This window comes from Melanotaenia boesemani, chromosome 13, assembly GCF_017639745.1.
Source record: "Melanotaenia boesemani isolate fMelBoe1 chromosome 13, fMelBoe1.pri, whole genome shotgun sequence".
Lineage (NCBI taxonomy): Eukaryota > Metazoa > Chordata > Actinopteri > Atheriniformes > Melanotaeniidae > Melanotaenia > Melanotaenia boesemani.
The window spans coordinates 3,055,046-3,071,183 of record NC_055694.1 but is presented as its reverse complement, the minus strand read 5'-3'; positions in this window follow the sequence as shown (position 1 = coordinate 3,071,183).

Sequence of the window (16,138 nt, the reverse complement as noted above, 5' to 3'; positions counted from 1 at the left end):
AAGGTCATGTGGTCTGATGAGTCCAGATCTACCCTGTTCCAGAGTGATGGAGCATCAAGGTAAGAAGAGAGGAGGCTGAAGGGATGCAGTCATCATGCCTAGTGCTGCTGTACAAGCCTGTGGGGGCAGTCTGTGATCTGGGTTGCTGCAGTTGGTCAGGTCTAAGTTCAGGTCTAGATTCAGCAACATTATGTGTCCAGAATGAGGTCAGCTGATACCTGAATATACTGAATGAGCAGGTTATTCCATCTCCCTTGATGGCATGACCATATTCCAGGATGATTCCACAGGTTTACTTGTGGTTCCCAGAGTCTAAGTGTAGAATGGGAGGCAGAGCCTTCGGCTATCAGGCCTCTTTCTTATGGAACCAGCTCCCAGTTTGGATTCAGGAGACAGACACCCTCTCTATTTTTAAGATATTTAGGGCCTAAAACCTTCCATTTTGAAAAATCTTGTAGTTAGGGGTGATTAGCCATTAGAGGTGCGCGGATGGGATATTTTTTCATCCGCAACCCAACGCAAAATTTCACAATCCGTCCGCTATCCATTTGCACCCAAGTTTTTGACCAATTTTCAAAACCGCACCCGCCCGCAACCCGCCGATTGATTTTAGGTCTACAGGTGATAAGTGGGCCACAATAATGCTGGCAATAGCCTACAAGCAAACTGGCATATAGCAAACAAACTGTGAAGCCTCGATAAGACTAGCTCATTCATTCCAAAATTATTTCCACCGCACAGCGTGCACGTTCACATTCTTAATTGTCCATATACCCAAAAACGTATAGGCCTATTGCACCCCAAAGCTTGTCTTGCATAGCTAATTGGCCTAATTGACAGTGTTTTCCGAGTTGGCTATTCTTTCTTTGCTATGTTATTGCCAAAGATCATGGAAAGTGACCTTTTACCGTCTTTGTTAGCCTTGCATTTTGCGCTGCCAATGCCCGATGTCACTTTAAAGTCATATCACTCCATCTGTCTCTCTTTAAGTTTTAAACGCCTATGTCCTACGCTACAATGTCTGACTGTGTTAAAATAACGGATCGAAACAAAATAGCCAGGGAATCTCTAGAATCGATCAATTACTTGCACAGTATTTTAGGCTATACTTTCTCCTACAGTATCCACAGAGGAAATGCAAATAGGCTACCTTTATAGTGAGTATGTGTGTGAGAGAGACGGGAGGACGAGGGGGTGCTCAAAATATCGGAAAACACCAATTCTGTCGCACAGATTAACCTTTATTGATCTCTTTATCAGGCAATACCAAATGTATGAACCAAATTAAATAGCACGAAAAAAATATATAGGCTATAAATACAGTATATATACAATAAATAGGCCTACATAAATAAATATGGCCCATGGCCTATAGCCATTAATGTTTTGGCAAACAGTTGAAATAATAATAATAATAATAATAATAATAATAATAATAATAATAAAGTAAAATAAACGGCATGTGTGCCTTGTAAGCCTTAGGATCAATTATCACATAAACTTAAAATTAGCCTAGACAATGTACCATCCCTCTTTGAAGAGCCAGCTTCTCAGCAGGCTAATTCTGAGCATTAGACATCCAGAACTTAAAGTATACTGAAATATGTCATCACAGTCAAGACAAACTAAGTTTGGCAAAATACAACAGTCAGTTAGGCTACAAGAGTAGTAACGTTATAGCCTACATCTGGCCTCGCTTCGGAACAAAATGATGCCAAATAGTTAAGACACAGTATGTCTAGAAAATAATAAACCAACAAACAAGAAAATGCTGACTGTATTGAAAATAGAAGACATAGGTCTAGTTAGATTTTTTCTTCGCACTACGCAGGAATAAAATGGCATCTACAGTGTCAGGATTCAGGCGAGAGCGCCTGGCCTCTATGACGCGCCCTGCTGCACTGAAGGAGCGCTCGCTAGCCGCACTTGTTGCTGGAATGCATAAAATTCTCTTGGCAAGGTGCTGGAGTCCTGGAAATGACTGGCCTTGTTTCTCCCAAAATGAAAGTAAATTTTCCTCTACTGATCCATCAATATGAAAGACTGCAGAGGAATACTCCTGTACTTCATCCATAATTGGGCCTCTTGTATCCTCCTCCCATTCCGTGAAGTCAACCCTTGACTTTTTCGATAGTGCACCACCATCAGCTATACAAAAGATCAATAAAATATAATTTAGTATAACGGAAAACATAAGCTAATTGAGGTAGTCTAATGAAACCAATAGCCTTGGCCAATTATCTACCTACCTTGCTCTGTTGCCGTCATGGGCTCGGTGACAGGGTCACTTTCCTCTCTCTCATGTCTGACGCGGGAGCCTTCCTCAGGTAGAAGTTCGCGAACTTGCTTCATGACTTCTTGTCTATCCTCTTCTATCAGCATTTTCAGGGACTTAAATTTCGGGTGGAGAAAAGTGGCAATTTTGTGTGTAGCTGTAGGGGACATCTTCTCATCAAGAAGGGCAGACGCGCGGGAGCGCAGACTTCTCATATAATGTGGGTCTCCAAACTTGGGCTCACAATGTTTTTTGAGTTTCGAAAACCACAGAAGCACCATGTGAATCGTTGCGTAATTTTCCCCTTCAAGCTCGCTGATCGCTAACTTAAAAAGGGTGAGAAACTCGATCAAGTGAGCGAGTTGATCTTGGTGGATTCCATCCAGTCGATGCTCCTGGTCCCTGCTCTCCAGCAGCTCTCTGATGTCCTGATACTGCTTGTGTATGGATTCCAGCATAGTAACTTTGCTGTTCCATCTTACTTCACATTCCTGATTGACTGTGTGCTTTAGGCTAGCGACCGCACCAGTCCGCTTCAGGTAAGCCACAAGATCCTTGCAGTAGTCGATCATTTCCAATACATCCTCAATGGCATCGACCTCTGCGTCTTTTGCGCTGAACGTGTGTCTCAGTACTGTGTTGAGAATGTGCGCGGAGCACGGAATCCAATGATAGGACCGGAGTGCTGCCTTTATATTTGACCCCTGGTCACTGACAAAAACTATTTTGTCAGGCAGTATCTCGTAAGAAGTTAACACACTGGTTATCTGCTCATGGAGGTTTTCGCTGGTTTTTTTCAGGGTAGGGTCAAATTCCACCGTTGCCAAAATACGATTCACCAGCTTCCATTCACAGATGTAGTGACATGTAAGGACCGTGTATGCCCTCTTTTTAAAATCATCCGTCCACATATCTGTGGTTATGGCAATACCGCCGTTCATGCTTACAGCTCTCTGGATGGCCTCCGAAAGTTTCTGTTTATCAGTGGATGCCTGCGTCTTTGCACGATCGCAGACAGTTTGCCTATGGGGTAAGATGGCAGTAGCGTCAATGGCACCGAACTTGGCACCTATGTCAATCAACGTCTGGGCTACTTTATGGAATCCTTCACCAGACACTGTATCGAATGGGCGCATATCAAGACAGCACATGTCCACACATGCATCTGTCAGTTTTGATTTAACATCCTGAGGTACTCTGTTTGAATCTCGACGGAGGAAAGCTGTCAAGGTGTTTGTGGAGGTTTGGGGTTTGACACAAGTGTGATGCACCATGTTAGACGTACCCGTCTTATGACTGTCATAAACATAGACAGCTTCACAGCTTTTGCATATGACATAACCTGCACTGGTGTCATCCTGATTCACCACCTCGAAAAATTTGTCCCAGGCAGCACTTTTTCGTCCTTCTTTTTCTTTGGTTTTTAGTTCTCCACTTTTAAGTTTGTCACGTACCACTTTCGCTGGCGTTGCCATCTCTGTTCTCTGATCTGATCTCTGGTCCAAACAAAGCAGCATGCGTAGAGCAAGTAAGCTACTAGGCCAAATTACTGCCTGATGAAAAGTGTGCTCAATTTTTCGAACTTAGGCTAACATATGAACAACGTAGGCGATATAGGCCTATATATATAGTTTTTCATTTGATAGTTCAACCGCCACCCGCCCGAATTTAATTAAAATATTATTTTTCGTCATGTCACCCGCCCGACCCGCGGATTAGCTGCGGAGTCCGCAGCTGTAACCGCCATCCGCGCATCTCTATTAGCCATCCATTAGTTATGCCACCACAGACTTAGACTGCTGAGAGACGTCCCATGTTTCACCAAACTCTTCCTTTTTGTCTCTCTGCTCATTATCTTCCATGAATAAACATATGACAGTATCAGCATCATTAATGTATTTTTCCTCTCTCAGCAGGTCTTCCTCTCTTGCTTTGTCTGTTGGTCTCTCCTTCATACCTGTCAACTTTTGGATTTGAAAACAGGGGAAATGTTCCGGCACCCACTTCCCCAGTCAAGCTCCAGTAGACAGGTGAACAAGAAATCTAAAACAACCACTTTCCACCGCTTACTAACTACAATTAGGTGATCAGAATCTCATAGGCCTCCCTTTGACACTGAAATGCTGTGAACATTCCTACGTTATAATCCAGCCTAAATGAAAACACAAAGGGGTATATGAAGCACATTTATTTATTTTACATATTTTTAGTTCATGTACAGGTCAACACATTACATATGAATGTGTATTTCACATTGCTTGTCTTTTAGTTAAACATTTACATTTCATTTTTATTACATATATTCTTTGAAGTTGTCATGTTCAGTCATGTGGCTCTCTGGTATTCACTGAGACTTGTTGCTTACTATCTGTCACCTGGTAGTCAAAAAGTTCCCCTCTCAGCCTATCCTCACTCAAGCTCAGCAGAAGGAACAGGACCCCTAGCCTTTCCACTGTAAAATAAAACAAGTGTTTGACTGAACATTGCAGATCTGAACCATGCAATATTCCATTTATTCTATTAATGGGAAACTGACCCATAAGCTACCTGTCCCTGGACTAATGCTGAGGCAAGCAGCAGGGTCCAGCAGCAGTACGGGTGAGGGGAACGGAGGAGAACATTTTTGAAGCACTGCTTTATAGAATCTTTCCACAGATCTACAACAGCATTAGAGTAAAAAATATAATTAGTGGCAACATTTTAGGCGCACTGCAACACAGTTCTTCTCCAACACAGTTGAATCAGATGTCATCTGCATGTCATTCAGCTCTGCAGAGGCCTGGTAACGAGCCAGTCACTGGATTCAGGTGTGCTGGAGAGCTAGACTCTTCTCATCTGTTATTCCCTGGTGGTGGAACGATCTACCAAACTCCGTCCGAGTCTTTATCCACTTTTAAAGCAAGCTAAAGACTCAGTTGTTTAAGGAGCATTTCTGCACTTAGCTTAACTCTTCTACTCAACAGAATGAGTTAGAAAGATTTGTCCAGCTCTTTGGCTCAACCAAGTACTGAAGAAGCTGTGTGCACTTATGCCCAAGTTCATATTGTTTGATGAAATCACGATCTTGTATTTAAACAAAATGACTTACAAAAAAACTAAAAAAAAATTATATGCGCTGCCTCTAGCACTACATGACAGCACCTGGTCCAACTGGACTCAAAGCAGTCTATCACTTAATTATGATGCCCCATCTTGTTTGAATTCTTGCTTGTGTTGTTCTTACTCTCAAATGTAAGTCGCTTTGGATAAAAGCGTCTGCTAAATGACTGTAGAAAGTAGAATAGAATAGAATAGAATAGAAAAGAATAGAATAGAAAAACAGTAGGTCTATTTAATTTATATGCATTTACCTTTTATCATAGAGGCTGTATATCCCCAACAGGATGTCTTCCACCTGTACCTGTGCTGCTCTGACCAGTGACCAGCTGTGCTAAGTGGCAGATGCAGCCAAGGTCCTGGACGTGGGGCTCGCTGGTCTTCGGTCTGCTGGTAACTGGGTTTTGTCTGCCTTTCACAACACTCTCATTATCAGAGGTAAATTCTATCAGGTCCTCCCATGGGACACCTCTTTTTCTATTGGAAACAGAAAAAAATGCCATAAAATGTCTCAGACAAAACAAAATGTTGTAATTAAATTAAACTTCTACACAGGTCAACAACACATTGCAGGTTCTCAACCTTAATGTTTCACTCTGCTTTTCACACAGATTTTCTGCATTTCCCAAATTGCATAGGTATTTTCATGAATCTTGTAGTGACCTGCAGTGGCCTCATCATAAAGTCTAGTCTATTCTACTTGGATAGAAGTCAAGATTTGATGCAGTCTGTTGGTTTTCCATAACTGGGCTATTATTTATGATGAACTGATTCAGCTTGATTTGTCTGTAAAGTAACCTGAGATGACATTGCTGTGAAGTAGCGCTATACAAATAAAGCTGAACTGAACTGACAACACCAGGATTCATGGGGCCCAGATTATGAAAGAGTGGTTCAGGGAACAGGAGACATCATTTTCACACATGGATCAGCCACCACAGAGTCCAGACCTGAACCCCATGGAGAATCTTTGGGATGTGCTGGAGAAGGCTTTACACAGTGGTCGGACTCTCCATCATCAATACAAGATCTTGATGAAAAGTTAATGCAACAAATACAGTTCCCCCGTTCTACCACTAGATTCTGTGTGTATGCAAGTCAGAGCTGTTCTTATACTGAAGAACATTAGAAGTGCAAGATGGTAAATTCCACACGTTCTAACACAGAAATCTGTGGGTAAGATGCTCGTTCTTATCTTCGGCATCTATAACACCTGATTTTTCAAACAGTGGATGTGTTTGCATCAGATGAGGTCATGGTCACATGACAGTTTTGGGAAGTTCTTCAAGGCGCCTGGAAAACTGTTCCTGAAGGCCAACTCATGAAATAAGAGAAAGCGTAGCTAAGACGGGTTCGTACTAAAAGAATAAAGCTGCTCAGACCAAATACTCACTTCTAAGCTTCTTAGAATTGAGCAAACTGGTTTTTGCCTCCTATACCAGATTTTATTTATGTTGGTATGTGTTTCATTAAATTGCTGGGCCTATTTCTGGTTTTCCACGAGGAATGTTTTGAAATGAGCTAATATGTTTTTACTTCTTTCTCTCCTGATGATGGCATGTCATGCAGCAAATTCACAGGTCATATTAAAACGGTGCATGCTGCAGTTTTTTGGTATGCACCGATCCTTCCTGTATCCTGCTGGGAATTTTTCTCATCAGTCCTTATCTCTGCTCATGTTTCCTCTCTTTTGACTTTATTTGATTTCTTCATTGAAATAAAAGGAAAATACAGCAAAATGAATTCAACTAAAGACTGAACAAGATGGGGAAAAGAAACTAAAACTCCCACCAGAAACACTGAAAATGTGATGGTGCTGTTCGCTCGCTTGGAAGCAATATATTTCTAAGCACATCTTTACACATTCACTAACATTTCCAATTTGTGTGTTTAGGTGAGTTTTCATGCCAGGTGAGAAATACAGATAACAAAGAGGACTAGAATTTGAGTTTCCTGTCCAAACATAAACACCTCTGATCCCTGAGTCACTACCCTTCCAACACAAGATGACTCATATCGTCTTGATCACAACATCGCCAAACCCAGGGGTCACTTTCCCAGAACATGCAGCAACTTTATCTCACAACCCCTGCTTCTACCTTCCTGTAAGTCTACGTGAACTCCTCATTCTTAGAAAATGTGTAAGTTTCCTGATTTCCTGACTTCGTCGTAGTGAAAATGAATTTACTGTAATATTAAAAGCTAAAAATAAGAGATCTGAAAACGAAACAGTGGTGCCAGAAAGATAGCGTGAGAGTCAATAAAAGACAGACTGAATAATGACAGAGGCTGCAACAAAAAGAAAACAACAGAAAAGATGAGAGACAAAAACAAGTGTAGAGCTGGAGAACAGAGGCGTTTGTTCGGTGGGAAAGGTCGTATATTGTCCTGCGGTACTGCAGCGCATTAATTACAGGATAAGAAATGATAAGCTCTGCTGAAGGGCTAGGAATAGACAGAGACAGACAGATGTCTGAGAGATTCACCGGATAACGACACGCTCGGCCTTCTCCGTCATAAAGCTGCTACCTACATCCTTATCCAGTATGTAGGTATTCAGCCAAGTGTGTCAGAGATTTCTGAAAATCTAGGAGATCCAGAGATCACTTTGCTCCTCTCCTAGCTCCTCTACGTTTTAGAGTGAGGCTCCACCCGGCCTCCTGCAGATATTACCATCACCCCTGTTTCTTTAAAGACTGCAGATAAAAATAGGAGGCAGGAACTTGTTCCCTGCTTGGTTTATTTCATTCTTTCATATGAAGTGTGTTTAAATCTGCCCCTCTTCTCTACACAGCGTATATGTAATCTTTTACATTTTATTAATATAAAAAAACACCTCATTGTTTGGAAGTGTATTCTGGTACAGAAACACTAAACCCTACAATAATAAGCCCATCAGGGTGAGAGTGCTTTTATGGTCATTAGTGCAACAACAGCTTCATACTTCCACACCACCATTTCTCAAATGGGGATACACATTCCCAAATTTCCCTGAGGACTCTCCAAAGGGATTAATAAAGTATTTCTATTCTATTCTATTCTACATATACCGCGAGCTAGATGGAGACACCAGGAGGTAGGTGAGAAAATAGAAAAATAAGATAGAGTTCATTTAAAATTTTAATAATACTGTAATAAATATTTTAATAAAATGTAAATTAAATCATTTAAACCCAAATTTATATTCAGTATTAAGTTTATTCATTGGAAAAATCTCTGGGACTTTTGACACATCCTGGCTCATAGAAAATAACATCACCTGGAATCACTTGTCAGCCTAAAAACCTTAAACATGGCTGAAGCGTTGCAGCAATGAAACACGGAGGAAAGAGCCAAAGAAGCTGAAAGTCAAGCCGGAAAAATCAGTCAGTGTTTAGATGAACATAATTTTATTGGGATTTACATCCATGAACTGCAGCCCACCCAAGACATTATGGTTCCTGTGTGGGGAGAAGCACGAAGCCAGAATCTTTCCAGACAGCTCACCTGTCATGTTGGGAAGACACCTGAGTCTTTTAGGAGAAAATCAGCTGAATTCAGGACCTGCTGCTGCTAATGTTCCAGCACAAACAATGAGGAAGATAAAACGGGAACAGATGTTGAACAAGTTGTGGGAAAAGTTGGAGACTCAGTAACACCCGAGCTGGATGAATCCACAACTTAGAGACGGAGCACGTCCTGTTCTGGAAGAAGTTTGGATGGACAACAAAGAGGACATCTTTAATGTTTGTAGTTTCAGATTTTGGAAAATTGGGCACTGATGACGAAGTGTTGTTGGTTCGGAGCACTTGGCTAAAACGTTTGTGAGACACTATCCAAAACCAGAGGCAATTTTCTTTTTTAAATAATTAAATATTACGTAACATAACCACTTCATACCAGTTTGTGTTTCCACTCCTGTCCAAGACAATAAGATAAATTTATCAGCTGACTTGGAGCTGGACATCCGCCTGAGTTCCAGTGAGGAAGTAAGTTTAATTACAGTCATACAAATGGGAAATGTGGCCCCTTCCAACAGGTTTATCCTGAGATGTGAGTCAGTCCTGATGAGAAATAAGAAGAAGTCAATACTGATCATCACTGTGGTGGTGATTAACCATGAGATGAGTGAAAAACAAGCATGAAAATGAAACCAAATAGAAACATCTGATGCTGCAAGCTCCATCCTTCAAAGTGTTCTGTCTAAACCAAAGAGTTGTTTCAGGGGGTAAAATACCTGATCTGATCAACCAATCACAAGGCAGCAGCTTAATGCATTTATACATGTAGACATGGTCAAGACCTATCCCACATCAGTTCTACATGGAAGAAGAGGGTTAGAAAAACATACATGGGTATCATTGTCAATGGATTAAACAAGAAATTAAAACGTACTTTATCTGTTTGTGCTTTATTTTTATAAATGATAAGTTGTGGACTTACAGTATTTCCCTGCATCCAAAAGAAAGAAAACTGAGTTTCAGCCTTTGCCAGCCTGCAGGAAAATGTTGATTTTTAAAAAAAAAAAAAATGTGCATTTGTGAAAGTTTTCAGTGGATGAACTTGTATGCACTCCAGCTTTCTTAAACCAGCTCCGCATGTAAAGGTCAATCTGAAAAATGGTTTAAATGCTTAATTGTCTCTATCACACCCATGTTTTTCTTTAAAGCCTGACACAGAATCACATAAATGAGCACACAGACATAAAACACTCAAAATTAGGGAAAAAACAGACTTGTTTTCTCATCCTGCAGCATCTTGTGAACTGAACAGCAGGCTTTGAATAACTTACATGGGACTGACTTCAGCCCACTCATCATGGCAGAGACGTTCAGACAAACAATAAATCATAATGACCCCCAAAAACAGAACATAAAAAGAATTGTTCATGCGACATCAGCGGGACGTTACTTTGAAAGCTGGGGAAAAAAGACAACCATCCCTCTCACAAAAATAAACTTAAAAGTACTTTAATGCAGAAAATTGCAGGTCCTCCTCTGCCATCAAAAACCCCAAAATGGCTTTGCTGTCTACTGTTTCCAATGCACACTTAATTCTGCGATTTTATGTAATTTTAACATCTCTTTTGGAGAATGTGACACAGACAACTTAATTATGATCATTTTAGGTTAAAGCTCTGATTTTTCCATGACCATATTTTAGTCAGGCCACTTGCATGATCCTAGAAATAGATGTTTAAGTCTATGTTTATGGTTTATGGTTCCCCAAAGATTCACTCTGATGCCTGGTGGTCTCCTGACTCTTCTTCTACTGCCACCATGATGCTTCCATTTGTGGTTTCATTGATGTCACTCAATAAATAGCAGCAGAGATCATGTTTCTGAAATGTAATCTTCTCTTCACTGACTCGCTGGTAAATCCAGGTTGGAATTTAAAAATCGTCTCCTCACATATAAAGCTCTTCATTACTATGCTCCAGTGAGTTCAAAATTCTGAAATTTTCACTTAAATGGGTTTTTATGGAGGAAAGATTTGCTGTGGACCAACTATTTTACTGGACTACTTTACTGGATCCTTGCTGGTGTAACAGGAACATTTTTGTTGCAGCATCTTCTGCTACTAGAGTACAGTATGACAGCATGGCTTGAAAAGAAAAAATGCATTTGCAACTGGTTTGAAAAGTTTTACTGAATCTACATTTGTGATTGCAGCCTGGAATGGTATACTATAGAATCTATTAAAATCTCAAGAATCTTGGCTTTCTAATGGTGTACGACATGTGGAGGTACTTGGAAGGGAGACTAAAATATATATTAGTCCTGAAAGGACCACGAGGTGTCTGGTACCAGTGGGTTAAGATCGGGCTTCAAACTTTCCATTTTGATAAAGTTTATAGTTAGGGGTGACCTGGTGACCGCTAGCATTCCTTTAGTTATGCTGCTATAAACGAATCAGTGTCATTTGTCATTTGTGTTTTGCACCATCTTTTAGTGCCGCCATTACTGCGGTGGCGATGTCACAGTTTGGAATTAATATGGACCCAACGCAGGACTGAGCAGCAGGAGGAAGACGGGTGCAGAAATAAAGCTTTAATGACAGAACAAACGACTTACAAAATGACGATTTGGCAAAGATAAACTGAAACCAAGGAGCATAAATACACTTAGGACAACTAACAAGAAACAGGTGACGTGAGTTAGCTAATTAAACCGGGTGGGCTGACTAAGAGAACACACAAGGCGAATAACTACAAAATAAAACAAGAACGACAGAACTCAAATCGACCACTCCAACGTAACCCCAAAACCAGAACCCTCAGATCACGACAGGCAAGTCCTAATTAAATTGTATCTGCTACCGCCTGTCAACACGGGCAGCAACATGGATATCTGGACTGAACATGTTAGACAGTTTTCAAATATCACTATTTTTCCACCAAACAAAATGCTGCCATAAAGAATGAATGATTTTAAACTGTAAAATATTAAGTGTTAATGGAAATAAATGGGACGCAAAGATAACCAGAGGAAGTAACAGATACTACATAAAAATATGAATGACATCAAATCAGTTTTGTTGTTAATCTTTGACATATACAAGACTAATCACCCACAAAGCCCCAAGCCCTAAATATTTATTTTATAGAAAATATTTCATGTTTCCTATTATTTTAAATGAAGAATTAATAATTAAAAAAAATAAACTGTCATTTAAAGGATTAAAAGTCTGAAAATGTTTGAATGTTTGATAGTTTTGAGCAGGTCTGAAGGTGTTCAAGTGTTGTATGAAAGAAAAGCAGAAAAAATACTAATATATGATGATTTTAAAACAGTTTTTTGTGCATGTACATTTTTGCCACGAGGGTTCCCAGAGGGAGTAGCTCACACGACATAGAAAACACAAACAGAATCAAATAAGTTTTCCTTACCACATCCAAGTGTCTAATCACCACTCGTTCTTTCAAAGTTTTTTAGATGGAAAATAATTCAAAATATTCAAAATGGCATTTAAAGGGTTAAAATCCTAAAAATGTTTGAATCTGTGGCATTTCTGAGCAGGACAGAAGTTGTTTAAATGATTTATGGAAAACAAAAGCAGCTTCAAATCACCTGAAACAAATGATTGGCTCGTTAACAGCCTCAGCAGAGCTGAATGACACATATGAGTGAATTCAGCCATTTGATTCAGTGTGTTGGAGAAGGGTTGCATCTAAACGTTGCAGGATAGTAAAACTCGAGGCACTCCTGATGTAAACTATGATTATTCTGTGTAAACTGCTTTAACTGACAATCCAGACTGGAAAACAAAATGGAGAAAGTTAATAAAGAAATAGCTTCAAACTTTGCAAAGGCTGTAAACTTTCCATGTCATCTCTCGTCTTTGGGCTGCCGGACACCACTGCAACTCGGCTGTTCGTGTTACTGACTGGATCAAATTTTTCTTTCTTGGCACAATGTTGCCCTAATGAGAGAAAAACAATGTTAAATTTAAAAAAATCTGCCTAATTATTACAGTACATTATTCTCAGCAACACCGCAGCACCTTGTCCTTAGTCCATCAACACCGACTAGTGTAACAAACGTTACCGTTGCATCACATTAAGCTCGACAGCACCATGTATATGTAGAATTTAATGTACCATGCTGTTGTTGTTGGGAATAAAATCCAGCATTCCCCCAACCGTTTTATTGAGGACCTGCTGCCCAATGCATGCACACTACCACCAGCAGCGCCACGGAAAAATGAAATAAAGTCTCTCTCACTTTCAGTTTTTCCCAACAGTTGAAGTTTTCCACACTTGTTCTAACAGCTAATAACTGTGCAAATACTTCCAGGTTTCCTTGACATCATTAAGAAAATGGTACGATTCTTTTTTCTTCTGCACTGACATGCACAGAAGTGCCACCACAGCGATGGTGCAGGGTCTACTTTCAGCATTTGCCTGGATTCATCTATAGGACGAGACTGCTGGGGGACATCCCACGATGGCCTGGCGCCGATACTGAGGACGAGGCTGCTGGGGGACATCCCACGATGGCCTGGCGTCGATACTGAGGACGAGGCTGCTGGGGGACATCCCACGATGGCCTGGCGCCGATACTGAGGACGAGGCTGCTGGGGGACATCCCACGATGGCCAGGCACCGTGACTGAGGACGAGGCTGCTGGGGGACATCCCACGATGGCCTGGCGCCGATACTGAGGACGAGTCTGCTGGGGGACATCCCACGATGGCCTGGCTTAGAGTTATGCTGCTTGTTGACGCCTTTTTCCTGTCCTCCCCACCTCCAACCCGTCCAGGCAGATTTCCATCCTTCCTGGTTCTGGTTCTGATGGAGTTTTTCCTCTCCACTGCCTCCTCGTGCAGACCAGTATGGAGGACTGAATCGAAGAGAAAATTTTGAGAAGATCCAATTCAGAGGTTTCCTAAGTTAGACAATTATTTTTTATAAATTGTTCTGTGTACAGTTATTATAAACTGTACTAATCATGTAAATCATGTAATGGATTTGTTTTACCTGGATTATAATTAGAAAATAATAATATAAATAAATAAACCTGGATTAAACTGAATTGAAATTTAATCCAGTTCTTTTTATATTAACCAAAACCATGCTAAGCTAATGATTAGCTAGCTGCATGTGTTTGCTTCGGTTTAGCTTCCTTCATTCAAACTAAAACTTCTCTTTTTACCTGCTCGTCATGAAACTTCTCACATAAAAAAAAAAGTTCAGGCTTGTCAGCAAGAATGTCTGCTTGTTTGACTCGTGCATTATGAAAGTGTGTGTGTGTGTGTGTGTGTGTCATTGGGTGATAAAGGGAGGGGATTCCCACAGCGACGTGTGTTAATGGTGTGTGTGTGTATGTGTCTCCATCCATCATCACACACATTTCCCTCCTTCAGCGTGTTTGAAAATAGAATGTTGTGTGAACATGACCTCTCCCACACACACACACACACACACACACACACTAGTAAACACACCCATTACGATGCCATTGTGTCTTGGTTTCTTGTCCAGAATGTGGGTGCGTGTTTGTTTGTGTGTGTGATGGTGAATGTGTGTGTATTATCTTTTTTCTATCTCTCTTTTCTTTCTCGCCACAAAGTCTGCAGTCACTGCCAAATTTCCTTTGTGGCAAAGGTGTGGTGCTGAGACACTGTCACACACACACACATTCAGCTTGTTTTTTAATTGAAGCTTTGTGAACGAGTCATGAGGTTAACGTCAACCAGGACAGAGCCCCGTGTCCTGATAGAAGAACAGAAAAGATGACTTGGTGCTGATGTGATGTTTCCTCCTCTCCATTATTCCCAGAATGAAGACACTCTTGGGATATACTGTACACCCAGCCTTTACTTTATTAGATGCATTTTCTAGAACCAGGTTGTGCCTACTTTTTCTCCAGAGCTGCTTTAATCCTGGCGTGATAGATGAAGCAGGTGGTGGAAACCTTCCTCAGAGGTTTTCTCCATATCAACATGACAGCATCACACAGTTGCTGCAGGTTTGTCGGCTGCATCCATGATGAGAATCTCCCGTTCCACCACATCCCAAAGCTGCTCTACTGGACTGAGATCTGGTGGCTGTGGAGGCCGTTGGAGTCCAGTGAACTCATCGTCATGTTCTAGAAAGCAGGTGGAGATGATCTGAGCTTTGTGACATGGTCAATCCCCCCACCACCAGCAGCAGCCTGGTCCAAGGCAGGATGGATCCATGTTTTCATGATGTTTCCAGCAGATTCTGAGCCTAACATCTGAATGTGGAGCTGAAACGGAAACTCATCAGACCATCTTCTGGTGGTGTTTCTGTGTGAAAATAACAGTAGCTCAGCAGCTGCTGAAATGCTCCATGTTGTTGGTCTACGTGACAACATGTGTCGAGTTACTGCCTGTGATTGGCTGGTTAGATATTTGTGTGGACAAGTGGACCTAATAAAGTTTCTGATGAATGTATGCTAAATTATTGTGTGGACTTCCATTGAATTTTCTAGCATGTGTGAGATGACATCATCAGCATCTTAGAGTTTTTATTGCAGCAACTTTGATATTAATTTATTTTACTTTGGTCGATGTTTCTGTGTGAATGTTTGTTTTAAAATCAGTTTTTACCCTCCTTTCTAATTATCATTTACAGACACTGATGGAAATCCTGACAAACAAGGAGGAAAACGGTAAGAAAAGTTCAAATTTAATGACTGAAACCCTCCACTATAAGTTGAAATGTGCACTGTTTCTATACAAAACTAACACACACACACACACAATCACAGCAAGCCTGAGACAACAGTGGTAAGTGGGAGTAGTTCCTGGTTGGTCGAGCATGAGGCTCTGAGACGCCACAGGAGCCTCCCATGGAGCTGGGCGTGGGGAGGAAAGAGTGCATGCATGCATGTGTGTGCGTGTATGTGCAGGGGTCATTATATTGTGGTGGATGGAAGAGGGTTGGGGGGGCATGTCCTTGGCAGACAGATTAACACACAACATATAATATTCATTTTCTGAGGTTGCTGAGATTGAAAATAATGTCTGGTTATAAAGCCTCCGATTTTCCTTCCAGATTCATGTTTCTGACAGAAGTTCAACTTTTTACAATATTAGTAGAAACTGAGCCCACAGAGCTGTCAAAACTCTCATGTAACTGGATTAATTTCCCACAATCCAAACCAATACAGCCACAACACTGCCATGTTTCAGATTTCAGACGCACATGAACGCACCCTTGATTGGACTCAATAAAACATTTCAAACTCAACCACATGAGTCTGTGCCTCACTTTAGCTAAATGTGCAACAATTACTGCTCATGCATGTTTTCCAGCTGCTT